The sequence below is a fragment of the Bidens hawaiensis genome, unplaced genomic scaffold, assembly GCF_021521415.1.
Source record: "Bidens hawaiensis isolate Kalapana, Puna unplaced genomic scaffold, B.hawaiensis_p1.1 tig00024462_1, whole genome shotgun sequence".
Lineage (NCBI taxonomy): Eukaryota > Viridiplantae > Streptophyta > Magnoliopsida > Asterales > Asteraceae > Bidens > Bidens hawaiensis.
Window position 1 is genome coordinate 118,445 of NW_027493865.1, and position 14,258 is coordinate 132,702.

Genomic DNA, 14,258 nt, shown 5'->3' on the forward strand with positions numbered 1-14,258 from the left:
CCTCACAATTGCATCTTCTTCTTGTTTACTCTAATCTCGAGCTCGAGCTCGAGCCTTGTATAGGAAAATTGTCTAGGCTTGTCAAGTTTGGGCTGAGCTTGGGCTCATTCAGAGGTGCATAAAATACCCGGTTCCGGACCACCGGTTTCTATGCGTATCTGACCCGTGGGTACGACCTGGTATTGGGTTTCTCCTTCGAACCGGACCCGACCCAAACTAGTTCCATCTTTACCCGGTCAAACCCCGAAAAACCAGGTCAAATACTCAACTATACCTGGAAGGCTGGAACCGGTTCCTACCCGACCCGGTGTTTGTTGACCTTACCGGAACCGGTTCCTAAAAATACCTAGTTTCTATCCGTATACGACCCGTGTGTACGATCTGGTATTGGGTTTCTCTTCGGAACCGGAACCGGACCCGGCCCAAACTAATTCCATCTTTACCCGAAAAAACCCGGGAAACCAGGTCAAATACCCGACTATACCTGGAACCAGTTCCTAAAAATGCATGGTTTCTATCCGTATTCGACCCGCGTGTACGACCTAGTATTGGGTTTCTCTTCGGAACCGGACCCGACCCAAACTAGTTCCATCTTTACCCGAAAAAAAACCCGGGAAACCAGGTCAAATTCCCGACTATACCTGGAAATGGTTCCTACCTGACCCGGTTTGACTTTTGTTGACCTCACCGGAACCGTCTTCCTAAAAATACATGGTTTCCATCCGTATTCGACCCACGTGCACGACCTAGTATTGGGTTTCTCTTCGGAACCGGACCGACCCAAACTAGTTCCATCTTTACCCGAGAAACCAGGTCAAATACCCAACTATACCTGGAACCGGTTCCTACCCGACCCGGTTTTGACTTTTGTTGACCTCACCTCCATGCTCGTTTAACGTTTTTTTTTTTCTTAAATTAGCTTGAGCCAAGTCGATCTCAAGCTTCAATTTCTGTATACTAGCCGAGCTCGTGATATATTTTGATAATCGTTTAACGTTTTATGTTGTTTTTTTTAATGTTTATTTTACAAATTTGTTTTTTTGTTTAGCTTCGATGCCGTAAAAAAACCTAACCATCAACTGACACCGACCGAATTTGCGTCCAAATATATAGGCGCTACGACGCCTGAGTTTATCAACTCCTGACTTTTACTGATTTTGTCCTTTTTTTTAATATGTTAATGTTATGAAATTATCACTAGACGCGCGTGCAATCAATCTTAAATCAAACTTATTGAGATTGCATCGATCTATACTAAGAATACAACAAAACTTAAACCTTTAATATAGTTAATTTCAGAATCTTTACAAAAGTTGGTAAGATTCCCATCAAAGACAACTTGAACGTGCTTTTGGATTTTTGTTAGACTTGTACTTGTTATAATGTGAAATTATGTAGCATCAAGACCTAAAGACAAAGTATTAGAAAATGAAGTCTAGTGATCTTACTTTGTTCTTGGTGGTTCTCTATACACTTGTCATTGTTTTTTCTACCGGAAGAACCACAATCCAACCCCAGTTTCATAAGCAAACAGGTAACATCCGGTTTTTCATATCAGCTAATATTTTCTTCGTAAGAAACTCATTTTTTTTTGTTATCTATAATCCAAAGTTAATACGCCCAAAATAGATATGTCATGTGAGAACAAAACAATATTGGGTACACCCAAAACAAATATCTCATACATATACATATACATATACAAGGTTACTTTCATTATAGAACTTTAAAGAACTTTGAGAACTCTTAACAATCAGCAGTTTTTTTGAAATTTATATATATATTATTGTTAGAGAGTAGTTTTCTCATATTTCTAAAACAATTTTTTGATTACATATATAATCACCAGTTTACATATGTGCAAAATTTATGTAATAACAAATTTACATATGTGTAAAAAAATATAGATATTTGTAAATACTAATTTTCATAATTATAGTCATAAACATAGATATAAAAAGTGATAAAACTATCCTCAAATAACATTAACATACAAAAATTTTTATAAAAAACGTTAGTTATTAAGATTTCTTTCAAGTTTTTAAATAATTTGAGAGTTCTGTGATGATGCTCGTTCTACGTACGCATACGCATATACATGTACACACACATGCATGGTAACTGCTAAAATGCTTACGTAGTAACACACACACATATATATATACCAGCTTAAAACTCGTGTATTGCAGGAGGTGAAAAATATCAATATGTAAAATTTTAAAAATCTTCATTTACATGGGAAAATGTATTACATATGTTAGCGATTTAAGAAAAAGCAAAATACGTAATAACTAATATATAAGTGGGTGTCGATAATACATTAATCAATTTTTAGTGTAATTTATTTCCATTTACTTTTTTATTGATAACAAAAGTTACATAATTAGATTTCAAAGATTTTATAATAACACATACATTAAAATAAATGTTTTCTTTCTTAATATAATTAGTGTTTTTTTTAATATATCATTATTAAAAAGATGGATATATTTAATAAGAGACAGAGTGGGCGGGAAACAATAATGAGAAGGAATATGAAGGCGACACGCGACCTGAGATATTTTAATTTATTATACTGCATATACAATAGATATACACATAGTATGTCTGAAATAGGGTTTTTATATAATAAATACTAATTAATTTGTTTGTGTTTATTTCCAGGAGATGCAACCATTGAATCAGAGAAGGTAGCTCAGACAAATCACGAATTGGGTGGCTGCTGGATTTGTTGGTCTCACCATGGCCGTCGTCTTCTTCGCTCAACTGATTAAAGTTGACAGTTTGTATGATTCTTGATCCATGCAAGCATTTGGTTATGCTATAGATGTGCTCAGAGTAATAGTAATAACTTTATAATGAGCATTTAATTAAGTTATGTGGTAAAATATGCATATGAGTGATTTAATTTCCATTCATTGCTTATGGTAACATTGATGTGTGCCAGTTTTTGAGTAACGTGATGCATCACTGGTAGGTTATTAATTAATTATTATGTTGCATGTCCCGTTTTATTTATATCAAAAGAATAATCTGTGCCGGTTTTAAAAACAAGTGAGCAAACTAGTTTGTATACTTTTTATATACACACAATATATAAATATGCATTTAAAGGTACAAAGTTTGAATATATGAACCATTGATCAAAAAACAAAGTTTGAAATATATAACTAAAACATTGGTTTTTAAAGTTTATTCTTGTATGTCTCAATCTTTTTACTTAATTAATAAACAAGTAGATGTGGTGCCACCTGATAAAATTCTACGACCTCATAAATTATTTTTCTTGCTCTTATTTTTCTATTGTGCAATTAAAATATTAAATCATCCTTTTTGTTAGGTGGTAAATAGTTGAAGGGCTAAAGTGTAATTGTTTAATAGTTTAGGGCTATAATTGTAATAGGTTAGTATGCATATTCAGGAGTCGTGAATGAGGAATGTATCGATGATTTGAAAGTTAATTCCTACTTCTGTGTTCTTCTTCTTCTCCTAATCGATCATACGTTTTGATTACCAATTTGTACGTAACAGTTTTCTTATTTCCTCTGCAATCAAATCATCGTTTAGTTATTTTAGGTATTAGTTTTGATTGGTATATATATTCACAAAATAAAATAAACACACATTTGTATACAAAGCTCAAATCTTCATCTTACAATATCGCTTTATCTCAAAATATTATTTTATAATATTTAAATCTTCAATACATGAGTTTTTAACCTACTTAGTCATTTATATAAAACTAGGTTAGATCCCGTGTTACACACGGACGGAAAATATATAAAACTTCATCATCATCGTACTCAGTAAATCACACCAATAGCAGACCTATGGTAGGGTCTGAGAATGATAGGATGTAGACAACCTTATCTCTATCCCGTAGAAATAGAGAGGCTGTTTCTAGTGAGATCATATGTATATATATGCGTGTGTGCGCGCGCTGCATGTGTTATATACATTTCTATGAATTGTAAATGTTAGATAGGCTAGCATTATTATTATTATTATAAGGTAGCACATTGTTATTTTAATTAAAAGAAACCAACATACAAAGACAAATAAAGAAAAATTACAATTTAAAACATTATTCTAAATTATGTCATATATTTCTAACTTATACCATAAAACAAAAAAGACACATTAGTTAAAACTTCATCATTTACTATAAAACGTAAACATGTAGATGTTATAACATAAGTTATGTGTTACAAAAACTATTTTTATTGCAATTATAAAACATTAAAGTATACAACATTAAAAACGCTAAAAATATGAATATAACAATAAGATGTAATTATAATTTTTACTATACCGCGCGTTTAATAAAGCAACAATATAATCCAAACCTCGTGACTTAAACCACCATCTCAATCCAAACATCCATACATCCAGTCCAAACATTCATAAATAATTTCTCAAATTTCAAAATGATATAAAATAACAAAGTCTCAAAATTAAAAAAAATAACAATGAAAACAATTAATTGTCTTTATTACTCAATAAATGATAATTAAATAATAATTAATTTTTCAACTTAGAAGTTAATGTTTAAAATTAATGTTTAAATTAACATGTGGAAATTATATAAATGAAAATTGATGAGTTAAAAGCCTATGTGGACATGCTAGTTGAATTTCATGTGTAAACTTTATATTGCTTTAATAGTATAGTAAGATGCTTCGAAATTTGAATTCCGTTTTAGATCTCGAAATAAATAGGTTATCCTCAACATTACATTGCCTTTTATATATATTTTTTATAATATCGATATATTCTGAAACTTTTAACAGTTAAAAATGATGTAAGTTTAATTCTGTGAATTTTTTTTTATAAGTTGTACTTTTCATTCTTGTATGCTTTTAGGCTTCTTGTTTATCATAAGTTTTTTTTTTTCTTTTTTAAAGTAATATCAGCCTTAAAAAAAGTCAATAATTTGGTGCCATACCAACCACGGATTCAAGCTTGCAAATTTTTCCTTTTATTAAAGTATATAACTAAAAAATCTTATGACTTTAGAATTTTAGGTTATCGTTGAAATGGTGGCTACTTTCTTCACAGTGTCTATCGCTTTAGGAGACTGTGTGTGTGTCCCATGCGTCAGGACATTGACTTGTCTGGTTGGTTCATGGTTGAACAAGTCACAACTATAGTTCAAAACTAATTGGCATAATTGTTCTTTAAGATTATATATTGTATTCCCTCGTTTGTGTTCTAATGGTAGGAGCTTGTTACGCCCGAGAATTCTACTTTCAAGGTAACATAACTACTGTCAGGTGGCAACCGGTGATATGATTTCTCGGGCGAACGTCCAAGCCAAACTCTGAAGCCAACGTGGGTCAGGTTTAGAAAACATAGTATGGGTAGAGTGGGGCAACGAAAATCTCCAAATTAGAGAGTGCAACGGTCTAAACACAAAAGAAAGTCGTCGCTCTAAAAGATATATATTAGGGTCTAGTTGTTTTTAACCTACTAGCATGTTATAGGTTTATCTAGTTGTTTCTAACCTACTGGTTGTGGCTTCGCAAGATCCGATATATAGGCGGGAAATGACGAATCCAATGGTTCCAAGAACAGAAACCCTAATAGCTGAACAGAAAATATCCCACAACAATTGTAGCAGTGTGTATACATGCGTGATCAACAAACTTTCGGCTCTGATACTACTTGTTTGGAATCGATAAAAGCAAGTGTACGGCTGAATATAATAATCACAGACACACAAACGGAAAACAAAAGGCATAAAATAGATGACACAAGATTTTACATGGTTTGGTCAAGACGACCTACGTTCATCGACTGCAACTAGGGTTTCATCATTATACTTAGTACACACATGATTGATTATAGACTTATACTTACATCATATGAAACCAATTTTTATAGTCTGATGAACACGTACCATATAACCCTTTCACATTTCTTATATATGTTGTAATTTTCTCTTTACATATATATATATATAAAAGGATATTTTAACGTTGACTTTAGATTAAGACATTTTCTGTTAAAGTCAACTAAAAAATCCATGAATGAATGAGTTGGAGAAAGTTGTATCCTTTCACTATAGTCAATGGGGTCAAGGCTTCACATGTATGGTGTACCTCTATATATATGAGATAATGAAAGACAATGCATGTATCAACAATCACTTCATTTCACAAAATGAAATCCAAAGGTTTTACTTTGTTTTTGATTGTCATGTTTTCACTTGTCCTTATTTCATCTGCTGCGAGAACCCGTCATGTGGTCGTTCGAGCCCAAACTCCGAAACCAAAAGGTATGGTCAATCATACGCATATACGTATTAAGGGCATGATCATGAGAGTATTCATTCTTGTAAGAGAACCATAGAACTCCATATATATTATTATGCATGTGTAGTAGAAAGTATTCTAGTGATTTCACGTGTAAACGAGCCGAGTCAAGCTCAACTAAGCTTGAGCCCGGCTTGTTTCGAGTTTTACTCAAAGCTCGAGCTCGACTCGTGAGTGGTTTTTTCAGGCTCGGCTCGTTTATTATATATATTAGTTAAGTTATATACATTTTTAATTATTTTTATATATTTTGAGAAAAAACTTAAGCGAGCCTAAGATTGAGCTTGTGTGGTACCTTAAACGAGCCTCAGCCGAGCTCTCGACTGTGCAGTGTGAAATTAATACACAGAATGATAGAAATCCAAAAGAAATAAAACTTTAAAATACGCAAGGCTTGATCTCAGGCTCGATAACTAAGCAAGTTTTATCTAAGGCTTGGGCTTGGCTTGAGCTCGAAAGCGCATGACTCGTTTCGAGCTTTTCATCGATCTGATTAAGCTCGAGTAGCTCAAGAGCAGCTTGGCTCATTTGTACCTCTAATGAAGTATAATAGATTGCTGCATTGTGCATAAGTGATGTTTTTATTATATTCCAATACTATATATATAATGTATGCATGCACACGTGTGTACATCTATATTATATGTATAAATACTACAAAAGACATACATGCGTACGTATATGTGTTTTTGCAAGCGTATGTAAAGCATATTCTTGATGATACATATGCAGGAAAGCCGGCAAAAGTCGAAGAAGAAAACGTCGCACATACGGATGCAGAAAGGGGTGGATGTTACTGGTGCTGGCCGCATAAGAATAATCGTCGTCTTTGATAAACTCGATCGGTCTATGGTTTATTGGAACCGTGTGTGTTAATTATCTACGTTATGAATGTACTACTACTAATAATTCGAATAAACTATTAAATAAATTTCGAATTTTGTTCTTAAAGAAGTATTATGGAATGTTTAAAATCATTACTGTGCAAATTGATGCATTAACACATGTATCATATGGCATACCAACTACGAACACGTTAATGGAATATTTAAAGTAACAAAAGATTTTGACTTTCGAGAAGTTGAATTATGGATGAAACCAAAGAATATATTGACTATATTCAAAGATAGTGAGATATCTATATCTATATACTAGATTTTATCCCCCGTATTATGGGGGTTATTTTACGTTATTTGTTTTTAATATTTATATATGTATATTTGAATTTTAATTTTATTTATTGTAAGAAAGTTAATAATTAATATACTTGAGGTTTGATGATAAAATGGTTTTATAAATAAATGATATGTTATAATTCGGTTTAAAAGCTATCTGAGTTTGTTATACCCATTACCCGTTTATTTTCTTTATTATAAAATTGTTTCTTAATTATAAATAATATCTTTTTTTAAATAAAATAGGATATTAATTTTTAGTGTATTCCTATTTTATAGGATTTTCATATCAAATATTTGATGAGATTATTTTTTTAATATAATGAGATGTTATAACCCGTTTAAGAGCTATCTGGGTTTGGTGAGACTTTTACCTGCAAATTCGGGTCAAATGCGTGAGAAACCTTCATTTACAAATAAAATAATCTTATGGCTTGAGAGAATGGTTGTTTTATATTTTTTTTTAATATTTATTTTTTGGATTTTAATTTTTTTTATTATAAGACAGTTAATAATATATTTAGGGTTTGATGATGAAATGATTTCATAAATAAATGATATTTTATAACCCGTTTAAAAGTTATCTGTATTTGGTGACCCATGACTTGCTTATGTTTTTTACTATAAAATTGTTTATTAATTATAAATAATAATTTTTTTTCTTTTTAAAATGGACATTAAATTTTAGTATATTCTTATTTTGTAGGATTTTCATATCAAATAATTGGTAAGATTAATTTTTAATTTAATGAGATGTTATAACCCGTTTAAGAGTTATCTGGTTTTGGTAAGACCCATACTCATGAATTTGGGTTAAATCAATGAGAGGCCTCCATTTAAAAATCAAAAAATCTGGTGGCTTCCATAAAAGGAGGGAGCGACCACATCGCGACACGTAGGATTTTTGGGTTTTCGTTTATATATATTATAGATATATTAAAAAAATACATTTTAGTATCTTACTATTGGTTCATTTTTTTATTTCCATAAATAACAAGCCATTATAGGATTTTCTTATCAATAAAATAATTTAATAGTAAAATAAATATTTAACATTAATTTAATGCATTTTTAGTAATGTTTTAACTAGGTTATTGACCCGTGTACGACACGGGTGAAAATATAGAAATCATTAGCTAAAGACATATAGTTTAAGATGATAAAAGTTTTCGTTTTTATTGAGAGGATTACTTGATATAACTGCAATTCATATTCACATATAAAGAAAATACTTAAAAATATGAAGTTAAAAAATAAAGATTAGGTACAATAAAAAAGTTTAGATGCAAAAATTATTCATAAAGGAAATGATCCAAAGTCAATTATGTGTGGACATAGAATGAATTTTTTTAATAGTATATATAGATTACATGTTTTTACACCTACATTGAATGCATTGAAATATGTTGTGTAACCCTAATTATTTTCAAGAGATAGTCATACTCGTACCTTTGTTGTTTTAAATTTTATATTTTTATTGGATGATTTCTATATTTCCACTAGTGACGGCCACGGGTCAATTTGATTCACTTTCAAAATTCATATTCTGCAAATCTAGATATTATCAAACAATGAAAGGTCTCAAAATCAAAATGGATAACATTTTGCCATATCCAACACATTTCATATTAACCTATTATCGATCAAATAAGTAATAATTTTCTATTCTATTTTTGAGTGTTTGCGTTTATTTGATTTTAACATAGTCTTAACAATAATGTATGTTTTCATATATTTTATATTTTTCTCACCATTCCGTCCATCCCAAAGTATCTATGTATTCCAAGTCTTAATCCTCTTTCCATCAAGGTTTGTAATTTCATATTTTATTACTTTTTAAGTTACCTTCACTGTAAATTGTTTATAGCATGATCTGAATACCATTTATTCATTATCAACCTAACACACTTGTTATTATGAAGAATGGCCAAAAGTCAAATTAAGGTTAGCGGGTCCGCCGAATCTATTCTTTATGTTCGTGAGCTGTTCGTTTAGATTTTAAACAAACGAACACGAACGTGTTCATTTTTTAAATAAATGAACATGCACACAAAACATGTGTTCGATTAAGTGTCTGTGTTCGTGTTCGTGTTCGTTTAAAGTTAAATGAAAGAACACAAGCATGCCCTCGTTCCTGTTAGTTTGGTTCTTTTACAGGCCTACAAAATAACCCTTCAAATCTACGGACCATAAATTTATTAACAGATTAACAATTAGGTGTTGATTTGAAAACCATATGAAGTTCCAAGGGCTAAAGTTTCATTTTTAAAAATATAGAAAATCCTTTAGCAAAACTTTGAAGATTCCAAGAACAATTATGAAAAGATTTTTAAAAAAATACAACAAAAAAGTAGTTGTCCCCTCTTTCAACTAATTTCTTGACCCAAAATTAACCATTTGTTTTCACCCAACTTGCATTATTTTATATATTTTAGCTCCATTATGTTCCAATATTTACACCAATAAGCACATTCCAAATTCGGAGTGTAAACAAGCTGAGCCCAAACTTGACTAGGCTTAAGCTTGGCTTGCCAAACTTGCAGAGGGCTCCACCTTGAGCTTGGCTCGTGAATAGTATTTCAAGCTCTACCTCAGCTCGGCTCATGCTCAGGATTGTTTATACGTAGAGCTAGACTCGAGATTTTATTTTAAAGCTCGAGCTCGGCTCGTGAGTAGTATTTCAAGCCCGAGCTCGGCTCAAGCTCAGACTTGGCTCGTTTATTATTAATAATACATATTTATAATTATCTTTTTGTATTTATTTAATTATAACTTTATACACCTAATATATATCATTTTAGTTATTTGTATCATAATTTTATTATGCATAACATCAATTACTTAATAAATATATATTGTGAGCTATGCAGTCGATATCGCCGATATATCGGTCTCTGGTGATATATAAGTGATATATAGTCAGAATATCGATACCGATAATATCAACGATATTGGAGTAATATTTGACCGATATAACACCGATATTCCCGATATCGGTGTTTTAAGTATTAATTATCAACTTTTAGTGTTCATTGTTATTGTTAAGTCTTAATCAATTCTTACTTGCTAAGATTGCTAGTGTTTTGCAAATTACAAAAGGTTAATTTGTTAACGTTAGGAGACTATACTGAATTATTAGTGTTAAATTGCTATATATATATATATATATATATATGAATTGTACATGATATTAAAATTACCGATCGAATGTCTCATTGCGATAATCGTTATCGGTCCTTTACCGATATCTGATATTTTTCCGCATTAACTGCTTAGATTGTGAGCAGATCTCGTGTAGCTCGTGAGCAGCTTGTCTCGTTTTTACCCCTATTTGAAACGTAATGGAAATTTGAGTTTGATTTTAGTAAAAACAACTTAACATAAGTTTGTAGTTTATAGACACTAACAACTCTCTCCGTTAATGGTGTTCCAATGGAACACTGTAAACATGTAAAATGAACTCGAAACCCTAATTTAAGTGTCTAATAGTATAATAATGCAACAATAATAATAATAATAATAATAATAATAATATCGAGTTGAAGCCGAGAGTTTACCTCGAATCGATACGAACTCACTCCTACACCGATCGAGACCGTGAGGTATTATTATTCCACCATTTTCATATGGAACCCAAACAGTTGCAATAAATACATACATACATGCTTATTAGTTTGAACTAGAGAGTAGATAACACACCGACTCACCGTCAAGGCACGTAACCATGACACGTGTCACCCGAGGACAGCTGGGTCAAGCTAAGACTAAATTGCAGTTTTATCTTTAAGTTAATTGCAGCACTAAGACTCAAATTGCGGATTAGAAATATAAGTTAGATTGCGTGTAGCAGAGAATGCCGTAGTTAAACTCAGTTATCTGCCAGTTTATATTGAAGCATCACCTGCGTGTTAAAACTAAGATTCGATATTCAATATACTAAACTACTAAAGTTATATTATTATTCGAAGTGCGTCTCTTGTGATGTCTTACAACTTCAACGGTTTACAAGGCCCGCTCATAACTATGGGAGAATGTTGTTTCACTGATTTGCGGCACATGACTGTTTGGATGCAGTGTCCGAGTGCTCCAATCCCAAGTACCATTGTTCCCAAAGTCCGCTAAAAGCATCTTTCTGAAACCATAATATAGTTATATTAACACTGGTAATAATATTAATAATATAATAATTAAAAGATAAACGCGTTAACCTGAAAACGGTTGCAGACGACATCAGAATCCTGGAGGTATGTAGGCTGACCCAAAGAAAGAGATGCAAACTTCCACTGATACATTATGGTTTAGAATAAAGTCATAAACATATGTAGTTAACAGGCAAAATAATAATAATAATAATAATAATAATAATAATAATAATAATAATTTGATGCATCATGCATGCCGTAGAGAATAAAAATTAAAAAAAATACCTTAGAAAACTCCTCATCAGGAACCTGTAGTTTCTTCTGTACGCGTATTTTAACTTCAGCTAACGTTTCACACTCTCGGATCACAAGCAAAAATGGTTCCCCAAAGTTATGCACTTGCTATTGATACAAAGTTATAAATTATTATTATTATTATTATGCAGAAAAATAAACATCATATAAAAGCAAAAGTACAAACCGGGTACCAAGACGCGCCTAATGTAAAATGATTAACATGAATCAGACGATCCTGTGAATCAAGGTCCTTTTCCTCTTCTGGAATCTGTATTAAAACAAAAAAAAGTTAAAAATAATTCGAGCGTTAATTTTATAAGCGAATAAAAGATACCTCCTCAGCACGTAACGTCCATGGTTCGTCATTGATGTTTTCGATCTTTTCATTCAGCGGGAAGATCTGCGTATACAGATAATTTCAGAAGCAGATTAAATATTATAATAAAGTAAAAATACTTTTATAAGCTGCCAAGTCAACAAATTGCACACCTTGTTTATCTTATGGAAATAAATTTCAAGCAACTGAAGCTCTGCGTCTTTATGAGACAACTCAACCTGTTCCATAATTACATTCGCCAGTCAACTCAACGTTTCTGGTCAACCTAATCCGACCCGTTTTGACCCATTATTAGAATAAGGTAGAGTTGATATGTTTACCTTTGTCTTAAGATCATTGATGACATCACTCACAGTGCTTTGTTTTGGCAATCTAATAGTATGTATGACTACCTGTCAATGGTCAAAGATGAGAAAGTCAAACATAAACAAGAAGAATAATAATTATAAAGTCAACACTTCATCTTTTGTTGCATGATGAAAAGCAACTTTTAGAGTTTTCAGGCCTTGCAGTTCAGGAAGAGGAATATCCAGACTTCATAATACAAAATATTCGTAATCTGTGCGTAAAAAATTTATAAAAATTAAATAAATTTAATGAAAACAACCTTAATTTGAAGACAGTTGCAAAGTAAAAAAAAGTCAAAACAACCTTATTTTTTTGGGCCAGGATGTTTGACAAATGTCTGAAACCTCGGTATTGGATCGTTTGAGGTTTGTTTGCTTTGCCATGACCATTAAGCGGTGTAAATGTAAGTCTGATTTTAGATGGATCGTCTAAGTTTAAATGGGAGGCAATTCTTTTAACTACATCATCATAGTTGTCGAGTTTTGACCTGAAATATGAAATAAACAAAACAAAAAAAAATAATAATAATTATTCACATTTGAAATTAAAAACTGAGCAAATCTTGTAGCACTCACAATTCCAATGAGAACTCATCCTTGGGAAACTCCAGTGAAAGAAAACGCACAGCCTACGACATTTAACATCAACTAATAAAAATGGTTCATAAAATAATAGTCCCCACTGAGTGCATACTTCTTAAGGAATATTTACAAACTTTCCTTTACTTTATCATCCGCATTCCTAAGTTATAACCGGTGGTTTCATATGCAGGCCTGTAAACGAACCAAACGTTCGGTGAACTGTTCGTGAACCGTTCGGCGGGAAGTTCAATTATGTTCGTTTATTTAATAATCGAACGAATATGAACACATGTTTCATCCATCCAATTATGTCCGTGAACGTTCGTTTATGTTTGTTCATTTATGTCTGTTTATTTATGTTCGTTCACATATTAATAGAAAATAATTAAATATTGTTTCTTGAATAATCATCTACTTAATGGTTTTATATTTGTTCATTTACGTTTGTTTGTGTTTATTTACATTCGTTCATTTATGTTTGTTTATCTTTGTTGAGTTATGTCCGTTTATGCTCGTGAACTGTTTGTTTAGAATTTAGATAAACGGACATAAACGAACATGAACACGAACACAAAATATGTGTTTGATTAATTGTTCGTGTTCGTTTATAGTTAAATGTGTTTATTTACATTTGTTCATTTATGCTTGTTTATCTTTGTTAAGTTATGCTCATTTACGCTCGTGAACTGTTCGTTTAGAATTTAGACAAACAAACAAAAACGAACACGAACACAAAATATGTGTCTGTTTAATTGTTCGTGTTCGTTTATAGTTAAATGTATTTGTTCATTTATGTTTGTTTATCTTTGTTAAGTTATGTTCGTTTATGCTCATGAACTGTTCGTTTAGAATTTAGACAAACGAACATAAACGAGCACGGACACAAAATACGTGTTTGATTAATTGTTCGTGTTCGTTTATAGTTAAATGCGTTTATTTAAATTTGTTTATCTTTGTTAAGTTATGTTCGTTTATGCTCGTGAACTGTTCGTTTAGAATTTAGGAAAACGAACATAAACGAGCACGAACACAAAATATGTGTTTGATTAATTGTTTGTGTTCGT

At 31.5% G+C, this 14,258-nt stretch overlaps 2 long non-coding RNA genes across 2 annotated transcripts; both read right to left on the bottom strand.

Moving 5' to 3' along the window:
* Window positions 1-11,697: 11,697 nt before the first annotated feature.
* On the bottom strand, window positions 11,698-12,198 carry LOC143569363 (uncharacterized). The gene is made up of 3 exons (XR_013141726.1): window positions 12,113-12,198; window positions 11,917-12,033; window positions 11,698-11,772 (listed from the first exon to the last, which is right to left on the bottom strand). It is a non-coding gene; the product is annotated as an uncharacterized LOC143569363 (long non-coding RNA).
* Window positions 12,199-12,417: 219 nt separating this feature from the next.
* On the bottom strand, window positions 12,418-12,799 carry LOC143569364 (uncharacterized). Its single transcript, XR_013141727.1, has 3 exons — window positions 12,724-12,799; window positions 12,586-12,657; window positions 12,418-12,483 (listed from the first exon to the last, which is right to left on the bottom strand). It is a non-coding gene; the product is annotated as an uncharacterized LOC143569364 (long non-coding RNA).
* Between the last annotated feature and the right edge of the window lie 1,459 nt (window positions 12,800-14,258).